We start from the raw sequence: 12,577 nt of genomic DNA on the forward strand, positions 1-12,577 counted from the left end.
TTTTGGATCATCTCCCTCTCACCCCCAACTCAACAATCGTATGTTCTCTGACACATATTTAAAAGTCAACATGTAACGTATTAAATGGTAGTCATGCTTCTTATGGGTCAGAAAACCAGCAGTTGTACCAGTGATCAAAGGAAAGGGGTTAATACAGAAAATATAAATGAATCAGAAGAGCTGATGAATGAAAACTAAGAAAAAGAGAGTCAGAGAGGCTAACAGTATAAATGCTCATCCAAATATATATATATAAAATAAAAAGGCTGCATCTATAGATGTGAGGTACTACTACTCCTTTAACGATACCATCTTAATTGTACAAGGTTGGTTTAGGCATTTATCCATAACATTTGAATATTATGGACTCGATGTCAAGAGGTATCCAATTATAAATATGTATTTATGCACATTAGGTATCTTAACCCTGTTGCTAGCAAATATCTATTTATCTGTGTTATTACTCTTATTCTGATTCTCATCAAACCATCTGCTAATTATGCACTTGGCTTTCCTTGTCACAGTGCATGCAGAAAGAGAATCTGCTAGTTCTATAAATGCAAATATTTTGTTTCACATGATAGTTCTGCTGCCCACATAAATCTATGCATTTTCACGATGCTTTTAGTTATCAGTGTTGGAAGTGTCTTAGTTGACCCTCTAAGGAATAATTGAAATGTTTTTACCCAGTCAAGTCTGTGAGCATGAAAAGATGAGGCTAGCATTTGGGCTACACCTTATTTATCAAAATAAATCCTTTTGGACTGTATTGGGAAAGTTTTCTGCTGGTGGTTCCATAGCCTTTCTGATTGCTGCCCACCAAGTACCTATACTAAAAATGAAAAACAAAAACAAACACCTAGACTCAGTAGAGTAAGATAATTTGTTGTCATTAGCCAAAAATTGTTTTAATAAATATACAAATTTATGATGTCTATGAGAACAGTACCCCCTTAAATATGGCATCAGTGTTCAGAGTACAACTTTAAAAAATGTTTGTAGTGGTCAAGTGAATCTCTCATACTCTCCCCACTTGCTAGACTGTGAGTTCCCAGATTTAAGAAACTTACACTGACCTGTTGTATGCTTGCAGCAATTAGCAGAGTGCTTGCATATAGAATTACTTAATATATAAGTGCTAAATTCATTAAGGCAAATTAAAAGTGAAAAGAACTATGGGTATGTGAATTCAAGAAGAAAACCTAACTTCAAAGGTGAATATTTCTTTTGCATACTTTGATCCACACTAAAGAACATCTAAAATGAATGACCTGTTTTTAACTTACTAGTATCTCTTTTAAACTACAAGATAGGTTTCTTTCAATGAAGATTACTCTTTATTGCTTTCATGTTATGCCTGCAAGATTTTCTTTTTTCCAGGTCTATACTCCTTTCTCCTTTCCCATGACTTCAAACTTGTAGTGATGGAGAAAGTTTACTAATTAATTCCCTTTAGACACAGCAATAAACTGGACAACTTCTGTTGCTTTTGAAAGGTAGACATTTGTTTTGCATTTTTCTGTTCTTGTACTTAAAGTGATCCTGTGTTTGGTAAGGTACAACTGAAGAATACCTTTTGAAAATTGTTTGGGGGTACTTGTATAATATGGATCATCGCCAATTATATCTTTTGTGCTTATTAATAGTTTTTTTCAAGTTGTTTTCTTTTGAAATATCAATGAAAATCTTTATTCTTCTCCTGTGTTTTAAAAGTTTTCTTTATGCATCTTGATAATTATCTGAACCCTCTGAAATACATTAGCATTTTTTTTATCTGGTTTGAAAAGAAAGCTTAGATTGTGATGCCTTAATGAGGGCACTTAGTAATGCTTTAGCTTTTACCAAAGGCTATCTTCAATGTCCTTGTGCTGATATTTCTTCACGTTTTACAGATGATACAAAATAATGTGTTACTTCTATGCTCTAGTTTTACAAGAGCAAGATTTTACTGCATCATTCAAAGGCAGTGTTCAACCTTATTCAGGGGCTGAAAAGCTGCTCTGGGTTTCCGTGATATCTCATCAATGTAGTCAAACCCACTCACATAAATACTGCCATGATTTGTAGTTCCCTTTTATTTTTGGCCTTGTGTGATATCCCTTTCTTTCATGTAAGGTTTCTCTTGTCAAGAAGAGTTTTAATTTGTTTTATCTTTTTAAAATTCATTTTAATTTAAAATTTCTGAATTAATACCTTATTTACATTATATTTGCATTATAATTTTATGTATTTGAAAGTGCTTTGATGAGAGCATTATGGCATAAGTTAGATGCAAGTCATGCTACTAGAGAAAGAGAGGAATTTGAAACTTTAGAATATTAAAATTAGATGTAAGTTTAGTCATCTGGAGAAGGGGGAACTAACCGTCTAATAGGAAGCATACAAAACCCTGTCCTTGGCTTTAGTTCAACCCATCTTGACATCAAAGAGTCTTCCTAGTGAAAGATGTAAATGGAATTTGTCGGAAATAATGAAAATGATAAAAATTGGATGGATACCAGTGTCATATTTCCAAATGATTAATCTAGTTTAAATAATTCTTCCCTATAGAAAATTCTCTTGAGGCAAAGGAGAAAAGGAATAAAATAAATGTAAATAATTCTTCAAATATTTTCTTTTTGCATTTCCAGGGAGAATCTTGCCCTCTTTCTAGGGACTTTGCATGAATTTTAAATATTGCTATGTATGACTATTGAAATGGTAACACCAAGAAATTTAGTTAACCTCATGAATGACTCTTTAGAGATATCCTTTCAGAACTAAACATTTTTTGCCAGGCTCTGTCACAAATCTATGACACTAGTCAAAACAAAAATTGAAGTCACAATAAAAATACTTTTGAAGGGCTTATGTCTAGCCCAAAGAATAGTTTCTTGCCTTAGTTCCTGTAATAAAGACCTTTTACCACACCACAACAGCAGCTTTGCATTGCACAGCCCATGATTTCCAGGATCTAACAATATAAAATTTGTAGATATTTCTTCAAAATTTCATGCATGAACAGACTTTTAAACCTTTATTCATGTTACAAGGTTTGCATGGATGGAATGGCCTACAAATCTTTCTATCCTCATATGGTAAGATCATAGTCATTCTTTTAGATATATGTTAAAGTGAACTAGTTAAGATGTAAAGATTGAACCTGAACTTTCCAAGATTGAATACATTACACAATCTTGGATTTAATTTATCTATCTTGTGTGTGTATACATTTTAATATAAATACATGATGACTTAAGTTAAAAACCATTTAGTCAACTTGGGGTACTTTCACAGGCTGAATTCAAAGGTAACCTGATATAAGGAAAGCTCCTGCTAATAGCTCTCTTAAAAACACATAATTTGGATAGGGGGTGAGATCAAGATGGTGGAGTAAGAAGACCCTGAACTCACTTCCTCCTATAAATATATCAAATCTACAACTACTTACAGAGCAACTCTCGTTGAGAATGACCTGAAAACTAGCAGAACAGCTCTTCTACAACCAAGGCTTTAAAGAAAGAACCACAAGGAACCTGGTGGAAGGAGAAGAGAAGAGATCTAGTTGGGAACAACACCCCTAGTGGGTGATCCAGAAGAGGAGGGGAATATCACCAGCTTGGGCATCCTCCCTAAGGAGTGAGGGGTACAATCCCCATACAAGGCACCCCATCCCTAGGGTCTGACACCAGGAAGAGAACTCCTTTTGGATGGTTTGAAAACCAGGAGGGCTTACCAAAGGGCTGTAAGAAACTGAGACTTCACTCTTGAAGAGCACACACACAGACTTGCTTGCTCCCAGTTCCAGCATAGAGGCACCAGATTGAAAACTGCCTGGTGTTCTGACAACCCTGCCAGGACCACCCCAGCACGCATCCCATTCCACATTGGGCTCCTGTTCCAGCCTCTCCCGCCTTAGCATTGTTCCCAGCTAAGGTGAAAACCACCATTGCCAATGCACAAAGAAAACGGAAACACTAATTTGAAAACATATATGCACCTCAATAGTTGCATTATTTACAATAGCCAAGAGAGAAACATAATCTAAGTGTCCATCAACAGATGAATGGGTAAAAAAGGTGTGGTATATATAAATACACAATGGAATATGATTCAGCCATAGAAAAGAGAATGAAATCTTGCCATTTTTTGACAACATGGATGGATCTAGTGGGTATTAAGCTTAGTGAAATAAATCAGATGGAGAAGGACAAATACTGTATGTTTTCAATTGTATGTGGAATCTAGAAAATAAAACGAATGAATATAACAAAAAAGAAACAGACTCACAGATACAGAGAACAAACCACTTAGTGGTTACCACTGGGGAGAGTGGGCAAGAAAGGTGAAGGGGGTTAAGAGGTACAAACAACTAAGTATAAAATAAACAAGGTACAAGGATGTAATGTAGAGCACAGAGAATATAGGCAATATTTTATAATAACTTTATATGGAGCATAATCCATAAAAATATCAATACTATGTTGTACATCTGAAACAAATATAATATTGTACATTAACTATACAGCAATAAAAACAAAAGCAAAAAAATACATAATTTGGAATTGACTAATTTAACTCCACAGCAAAGCGTACTCTGATATCTCCTAACAATGCTTAAAAGCAAGCATCAAAATATCAAGCTTAACGTCAAGGAAATCAACTAACTGTTGCAGAAAAAAAAACATTGTCTGTTAAACATCAGAGAAACTCAGGCAATCAAGAACTTAGCATCATAATGACAAGAATACAATAAAAAATTGCTAAATATGCGAAGAATCCAGAAAATGTCACCAAGAACTAGGAACAGGAAGAGTCAATAGAAACAGTTTAAGAAATGACAAAGGCAATGGAGTCAGCAGAAAAGAATGTTAACACAGCTATTAGAATCAAGTACATTAATAAACAGAAAACTATGAACCTAGCTGAGAGGCTAGGGCAGTTCTTAGGAATACCAAGGCATATCTCTTAGTGCCTAGCTTGATCCTGGTTGTTAGGAACTTATTGTTCTTTTTCTATGTTTATACTATGCAAGCATGAATTGTGGGAAAGCTGGAATACTTCTATAAATATTGTGCATAGTAGACATTGGGATAAAGAATATTACCAGAGGGCTTCCCTGGTGGTACAGTGGTTGAGAGTCCGCCTGCCGATTCAGGGGATGCAGGTTTGTGCCCCGGTCCGGGAGGATCCCACATGCCGCAGAGAGGCTGGGCCCGTGAGCCATGGCCGCTGAGGCTGCGCGTCCAGAGCCTGTGCTCCGCAATGGGAGACTGCAAAAAAAAAAAAAAAAAAAAAAAAAGAATAAGTTGCAGAATAACATTCTTACTGATGGTGAAAACAGGTCAGAAACAGGTGCCTTAGAAAACTGACCCATAACAATTAACTTATAAAGAACACAAGAGCAAATAAAGATAACAGGTGATGACTCAAGGTAAATAGAAGATTAAAAATGAGGGGGACAAAAACTTAAAAATCAGAGCTTCCCTGGTGGCGCAGTGGTTGGGAGTCCGCCTGCCGATGCAGGGGACATGGGTTTGTGCCCTGGTCCGGGAGGATCCCACATGCTGTGGAGCGGCTGGGCCCGTGAGCCATGGCCGCTGAGCCTGCGCGTCCGGAGCCTGTGCCCCGCAATGGGGGAGGCCACGGCAGTGAGAGGCCCGTGTACCACCAAAAAAAAAAAAAAAAAAACTTAAAAATCAGAAGTAAATAAAGTGTTCAAATATTTGAAAAAACATGACAGTTATTAAATGTATGAAAAATGAATGAACATGTGAATTATAGCAGTCCTTGAAGAGGAACCAAAGTAAGGAAACAGATATATTAAAAATCTGCAATTCAAGAACAGTTTCCTAAAATTAAAATTAAATATCAAACCAGTGAAAACAAAAGCAATTCATTACGAAAAATTGCAGGACCTCCTCCAGCTAGGTGAACTGCCCAGAGACAGAAAACACAAACACAGTGTGAAAGGATGCTTTAGACATGTGTTGCAGGCAGAATTCTAAGATGCTCTTAAAAATTCCTGTTTCCTGTTGTATACACCCTGTGTCAGTCCCTCCCTTTGTGTGGGGGTAGGACTTGTGAACATGTTCACCATGTATGATGAAAGTGAAGAAATTTTTCAAATTTAATACAGCTCCCTATCAGTTCCTTCCAAGTTAAATAAAAGGGAGTGATTAATCTGGTGAGTCTGATCTAATTACATGATTTCTCCAAAAGAGGGTTGGGCATTCTTTGAAGTTAGAGGCCTGAGAGGCAAAGATTCTCTTCGTTGTTGACTTTCAAGGAGAAAACTGCCATGAATCTATAGCTACTAGGAAATTATTCTTACCAACAACCTGAGAGAGTTTAGGTGAGGATGCTTCTCTAGTCAAGCTTCCAGATTAGAATGCAATCTAGCTGACCCTTTGGTTTCATCCTTGTGGGACCCTGAACAGAGACCCCAGTTAAGACATGCCTAGATCTATGACATATAAACACTGTAAGATAAATCGGTGTTATTTCCAGCCACTGAGATTGTGGTAATCTGTTACACAGCAATAGAAAACAAATACAACAGGCAATTTCTTACTAATGTAAGTGACTTTCACATTTGTGGAAAACATTGTCAGTTAAAGTAAAAATTTAGTTCCAAATATTTAGATAATTTATACAGACATAATTATTTTGTTCTCATATTTTCTTATTTTGATTTTTTTGGTTAAATAATTTTGTTAATATTTATACTGATGTCATGAAGCAGTAATAGTTTGGGGAAAGTAGAGCAATATATGTCATTTGACAGTCAACTCTGGACACTTCAGCAATCTGTGCTTAAAGAGATATGTACTTTTTAGTTGGCCGTTTATCTAAACTATAGCCTTGCCACGTGACAAGGATGACCTCAGAACATAGACACAAGACTTCCTAAAGTCTTCCCAAAGCTTTATGGAATATTATTTAGATGGTATCAATGTTTCATGTGTGATTTTCACATCTCTATCTATTGATGCATATGTGATAAAGTTTATAATTATACAATTTAAATACAGTCCCCTTGTGTTTGAATCCTTCATATCAATTTTGAAAAATTGTTTTTTTTGGACCCTTGCTAATTTTTCATTATAAAATTTGACTTAGTTAAAATGTATTTTAATTTTGTGATTTTATGAGGAATTATATATTTAGAATTACAGGTTAAATTTTCAGACATTAGAAATATCATCTACAGTGAAGATTTTGTTCATAAATATCCATTTGATACTGACACACAGGTATCAAACATGGTTTGGCATTGTGATTTTTTTCTTTTTTCTTTGCTTTTTTTTCTGTGCTAAATAGTTATTAATATATTTAAAGCCCTGATTTTAATTTTCATTCTTTACCATGTTTCTAGCTCATAGATCTTATATGTCAAGTGAGGAAACTTTATTTATGGAAGAGAATCCAGTCTAACTAAACCTTTCCATGTGATTACAGAGGAAATTTTAGGGCAGCAAAAGTCCCACACCATTTCCTTAACACAATTGCCTAATTTATTGGTTGGCCTCCTGTATTAATACCTCTTTTATCATTTATGCCAGAACTGTATTGATCTAATCTTCGATTCTCTATAAGGGGCTGCTGAACTCATCCTTGATTCTGTCAAACTATCCTCAATCTGTATAATTGGTCCCTGTGTGGTTGTAGGTAGGTAAATCCACTGTAGGATGTTACAAGTATTTTTCACCCTTCTTCTGGGACCTGTAAGCCTTTACAGGCTTCCCAGGCTTACCATGTAAGCCTTCCTTACATTCTGTCATTTTCATGCTGCATGAAATAACTCATATTTTTTCAGGTTGATTTTGAAAAGAAGCACTTACTTTATATTGAAGTAAATGAAAATATTCAGCTGCATTCTTGTTATTAACACTTTACAGAGAAAGGGAGAGATCAAGAGAACAAAAGTACATGTTACTAACATTTGAAATATGTTATGAAAGACAATAATAAAAATCTCTAAGAAGTCTATGTAGAATATAATAGGTAAATTATGTAGTTCACTGTATATAGTACCAAAAGCTTAATCCATATGATTATGTAACAGTCATGTGGTTGCTATTTATTTGACAAGCTATATTAGAACCTGACTCTTGCTCTTGACGCCTGACTGATATTTTGGACAAATTAATTTCTCTCGCTGAGAATATCTGAACTCACAAGCCTGATCATCTTTTTATACAAAGGACAATTAAACTTGATTGTCAGAATGAGAAACACACTTTCTCTTAAGAGATTTGACCAATTGCTTTATTCACAAAAATACCAAATTTGCCAAATGGCATTTGTTGGCTAATAAATAATCACCCCCAATAAAGAAGGGTTTTGTTGCTGCACCTCTTGCTGTGCTGAATCTCACTAAAGTTCTATTTTGTCCCTGAAATCCAGAGCCAAAAATCATGTATTGTAATAAGGTGCAATAAATTTAAACATAAATAGTTAGAACCCTTGGGAAAAATAATTTGTCAATACAGAAATAGTTCAAAGATTAAACTACTCTGAGGAAGCCGCTTTTTAGGGAAAATTGCACCTTGACTTTAACGTACCTCACCTTGTGGCAGCAGAAAACAAAAAAAAAAAGAAAGAAAATCAAGCACTCACTTTACTCGCAAGGGTTCACACTTAAAACTCTAATCCTTTGACTTCACTAAATTCTGTCTTGAGGCATAAATTTAGTGGATACACAATGGGCTCCTATAAGCTTAGAATAATTTTACACCTATTTCCTGAGAAGATTAAAATATTGTATATATTTATTTTCAAATATTTTCTAGAAAGTGGTTTTTGACAAATGTTTCATCTAAAAATTTTATATCTATAAATAAGATGCAAAAGAGTCAATAAGAATAAAAATATAGGGGCAATGGACCAGTGGACAGTGGTTGAGTGTTTTACTGAATCACATGAAGTTTTCCTCATCTACACTCCTGCAGCTGATCCAAAACATGCTCAGATGATACACAGGTATCATCCAGAGTTTGACATAATGACTTTCCTTTTTTGTTCCATGCACTGATCACTTGCTTGTATATTTAAAGACATAATCTTAATTTTCATCCTCTTGATTGTGTCTGGCTAGGAGACCACTTAGTGAATTGAGTGAAAAAACAGTTCATTAAAGCTAACCTAATTTCTACTTTACTCAGAAGTGACCCATTCCTGAACTTAGTGAAGCTGGAGACTTATGTTTGGAAACAGCCCACAAATTTTATTTTCAGAATTCTTTAATACAAAGCCCAAGAATCTTATTTAGATTTTTTGCTGACTTGAGTACTCTCAGTGAGAGAACTTCAGGGACTAACTAGGTTTGATCTTGGCTGCAATAGTGCTGATCTGTGTGGGAATGTATGTGAGCGTGTGGAGACGGGAGGTGTGTGTGTAAATTATTTTGGTTTGGTTCTGCTTGATGGGGGTGTGGTGGCATGGCAGTGAACAGACTATAAACCATTCATTCTGTCTTTTCAGTTCCTTTCTTGTATACAAAAAAAAAATGCTGCTTTTGTTTTTTCACATGTTGTCTTTCTGAAAACGTACTGTTTTCTAATACAGTGTTTCTAGCTTTTAAAGCTGTTAAAAGTGATTGTTGTAAGTCAGTTTATATCTCAGTGTTGAGGACTGCAGTATCCTTATTGACATTCCCGTCTATTACCTAAAAATATCTAATTATCAATAACTTATTAAGCCTATTCTTATTATATATACTTTTTTTTTAAGAAAGACTTTAAAAAATTTTTTATTTATTTTTGGCTGCGTTGGGTTTTCGTTTCTGCATGTGGGCTTTCTCTAGTTGCGGCGAGCGGGGGCTACTTTTCGTTGCAGTGCCCAGGCTTCTCATGGCGGTGGCTTCTCTTGTTGTGGAGCATAGGCTCTAGGCACATGGGCTTCAGTAGTTGTGGCATGAGGGCTCAGTAGTTGTGGCTCGCAGGCTCTAGGGTGCAGGCTCAGTAGCTGTGGCGCACAGGCTTAGTTGCTCCATGGCATGTGGGATCTTCCTGGACCAGGGATGGAACCCATGTCCCCTGCATTGGCAGGCGGATTCTTAACCACTGCACCACCAGGGAAGTCCTATTCTTATTATATTTTATAAAGTAAAATGGTCACTGTATATAAACAAATAAAATTATACTTAGTGTAGTAGTTTGTCTCAGATGGTGGGTATACCATAAGGGAAACCAGTGAGCCAAACTTGGATTAAACCTATGTTCTTACAAACATTAGTAACATAACTTTGGGAAAATTATTTATTCTGTCATCCTGAGGGTTTTTATCTGAAAAATTGAGATGATAATAATAGTAATAATAATAATAATCACATTAATCTTTACAATATTTTAAACATAGCAGGTAATTAGAAATTATTACTTTGAATTTGGATCTGCATATGCATCACCTAACTTTTCCTCTTGTAATATTTATTTGCATTGATGGTTCTTAAAAAAACCTGATCAGATAAACTATGTACTTGCCATATGTTGATATAGCCTACTGGAAAAAAAATGGAGAAGTGTTCTTAATACTGACGTCCTTTTAAGAAAAAGGGGTATCAAAATGTAGAAGGGGGTCTTCCAGCAATATTATCTATAGTACAATTTTTGTATTTTCAAATTGCTAACCAAGTTAAATCAAGTTCTTTCAGAATGCAAGCACTCTGTGAAATTCTTACAGGCATTGTGCTAACTTAGGTTACTTCCATTAGCATTATTATCTGCAAAAAGTGTGTGATGGCATCTTCCATGGATTTTATATATAAAAATTATTAATTACAGTAATTAAATTATTTTACCTCAAAACTTAAAAAAGTAATAATTTATATCATCCAATTGCTGTAAAGCAACGAAAATTTCACTCATGCCTCTCTAGTTTAACCCATTGCAGTTATTAAATCTGAACTCCAAGAATCCTGAAATGCTAAATTTATTCATAATTGAATTTGAAATTGTTTAACAGTTGATACTGGACAACAAGGCCTTAACCTTTTCTTCATCTTGACTGAAAACTAGATAGAATGCTTCTTGCCTGTGGGCTCCTGACTTTCCCCTCACCCTGACCCTTAAGGACTCAAGATGGCCTAACCACAGAGGTCCCTCCCCTCTCTTTTCCTAGAACATTTGCTTTAGAAAACTTGTAATTGTAATTTCTTTCTCTGCCCCTTTGAGAATTTAAATATTTCAAAAAGCTTCTTGCATGATCCAGCAATTCCACTTCCAGGACTTATCTGAAGGAAAAAAAACCCCACATATTCAAAAAGATATCTGCACCCCGATGTTCACTGTAACATTACTTACAATAACCAAGACATGGAAACAATCTAAACATCCATCAATAGGTGAATGGATTTTTAAAAAGTGATAAAATTTAAAAAATATATATATTATACAATAAAATTCAGTCATTAAAAAATAATGAAATCTTGCCATTTGACAACATGGATGGACCTTGAGAGCATTATGCTAAGTGGAATATGTCAGACAGAAAAAGATAAATATCACATGATCTCACTTATATTTGGAATCTTAAAAAACAAACAAAAGCAAGCTCATGGATGTAGAGAACAGATGGGCGGTTGCCTGAGGCAGAGGGTTGTGGGTAGGCAAAATGAGTGAAGGGGCTCAAAAGGTGCAGATTTCCACTTACATAATGAATAAGTCATAGGGATATAATGTACAGCATGGTGACTATAGTTAACAATACTGTATTTGGTATTTGAAAGTACTTATGAAAATGGATCTTGAAAGTTCTCACCACAAGGAGAAAAAACTGTAACTACATATGGTGACAGGTATTAACTGGACTTATTTTGGTGATCATTTTGCAATATATACAAATGTAAAATTATTACATTGTATACCTGGAACTACTATAGTGTTATGTCCATTATATCTCAAATACATACATACATGCATACATGTATAAATTCCTCTTGCCAGTTTTACCACCAGGGGCTGTTTTTCTCAAGGACCTGGGAGCCATTTCTTTGAAATGTAATCCTCAAGGAAAATAGGGCCCCTGTTCCCTAGTCTCTGTGGGAGGGTAGGAGCCTAACTGAGAAGGAGCCTTGCTCCAACTTGTAAAACTACCACCTGTTCGGAAGGAACTTTTCCTTTTTGGGTACAACCAATTAGCAAACACTGAACTACGATGCCCCTCACCCAGCTCTTAAAAACTCTCCTCTTTTGTTTCAGTGGAACTGAGTTCAGAATTCATTCTGATCTCTCTCCCCTATTGCCTAGAATAAATTTGATCTTGCCTGTTTAACATCGCCCGGTGTAATTTTTGCTTTAAGAATGTCCAATAAATCAGCTTGAACTTTTCTTATTATAAAATATGTGAGTAGTAACACATGTCCCCAGTGAAGATCACTTGGATAAACTTTTGCATAAATAATTATACTTTTGTTTCCATCCTTGAAATGAAAAACAGGGGAAAAAGCATGGTGAGTAGAAAATAGAAAGGGTTTTCCAAGAAAGGCTGAAAATAAATCATAAGATAACAAGGAGCTAATAATTAAGAAAATATTCACAAAAATAAATTTTGTATGGGTGTTCATAAGACTTTTTATGTAATTAAAATCTAGAAC

This window comes from Mesoplodon mirus (assembly GCF_964341445.2).
Source record: "Mesoplodon mirus genome assembly, chromosome: 1".
In the NCBI taxonomy this organism is placed as follows: Eukaryota; Metazoa; Chordata; class Mammalia; order Artiodactyla; family Ziphiidae; genus Mesoplodon; species Mesoplodon mirus.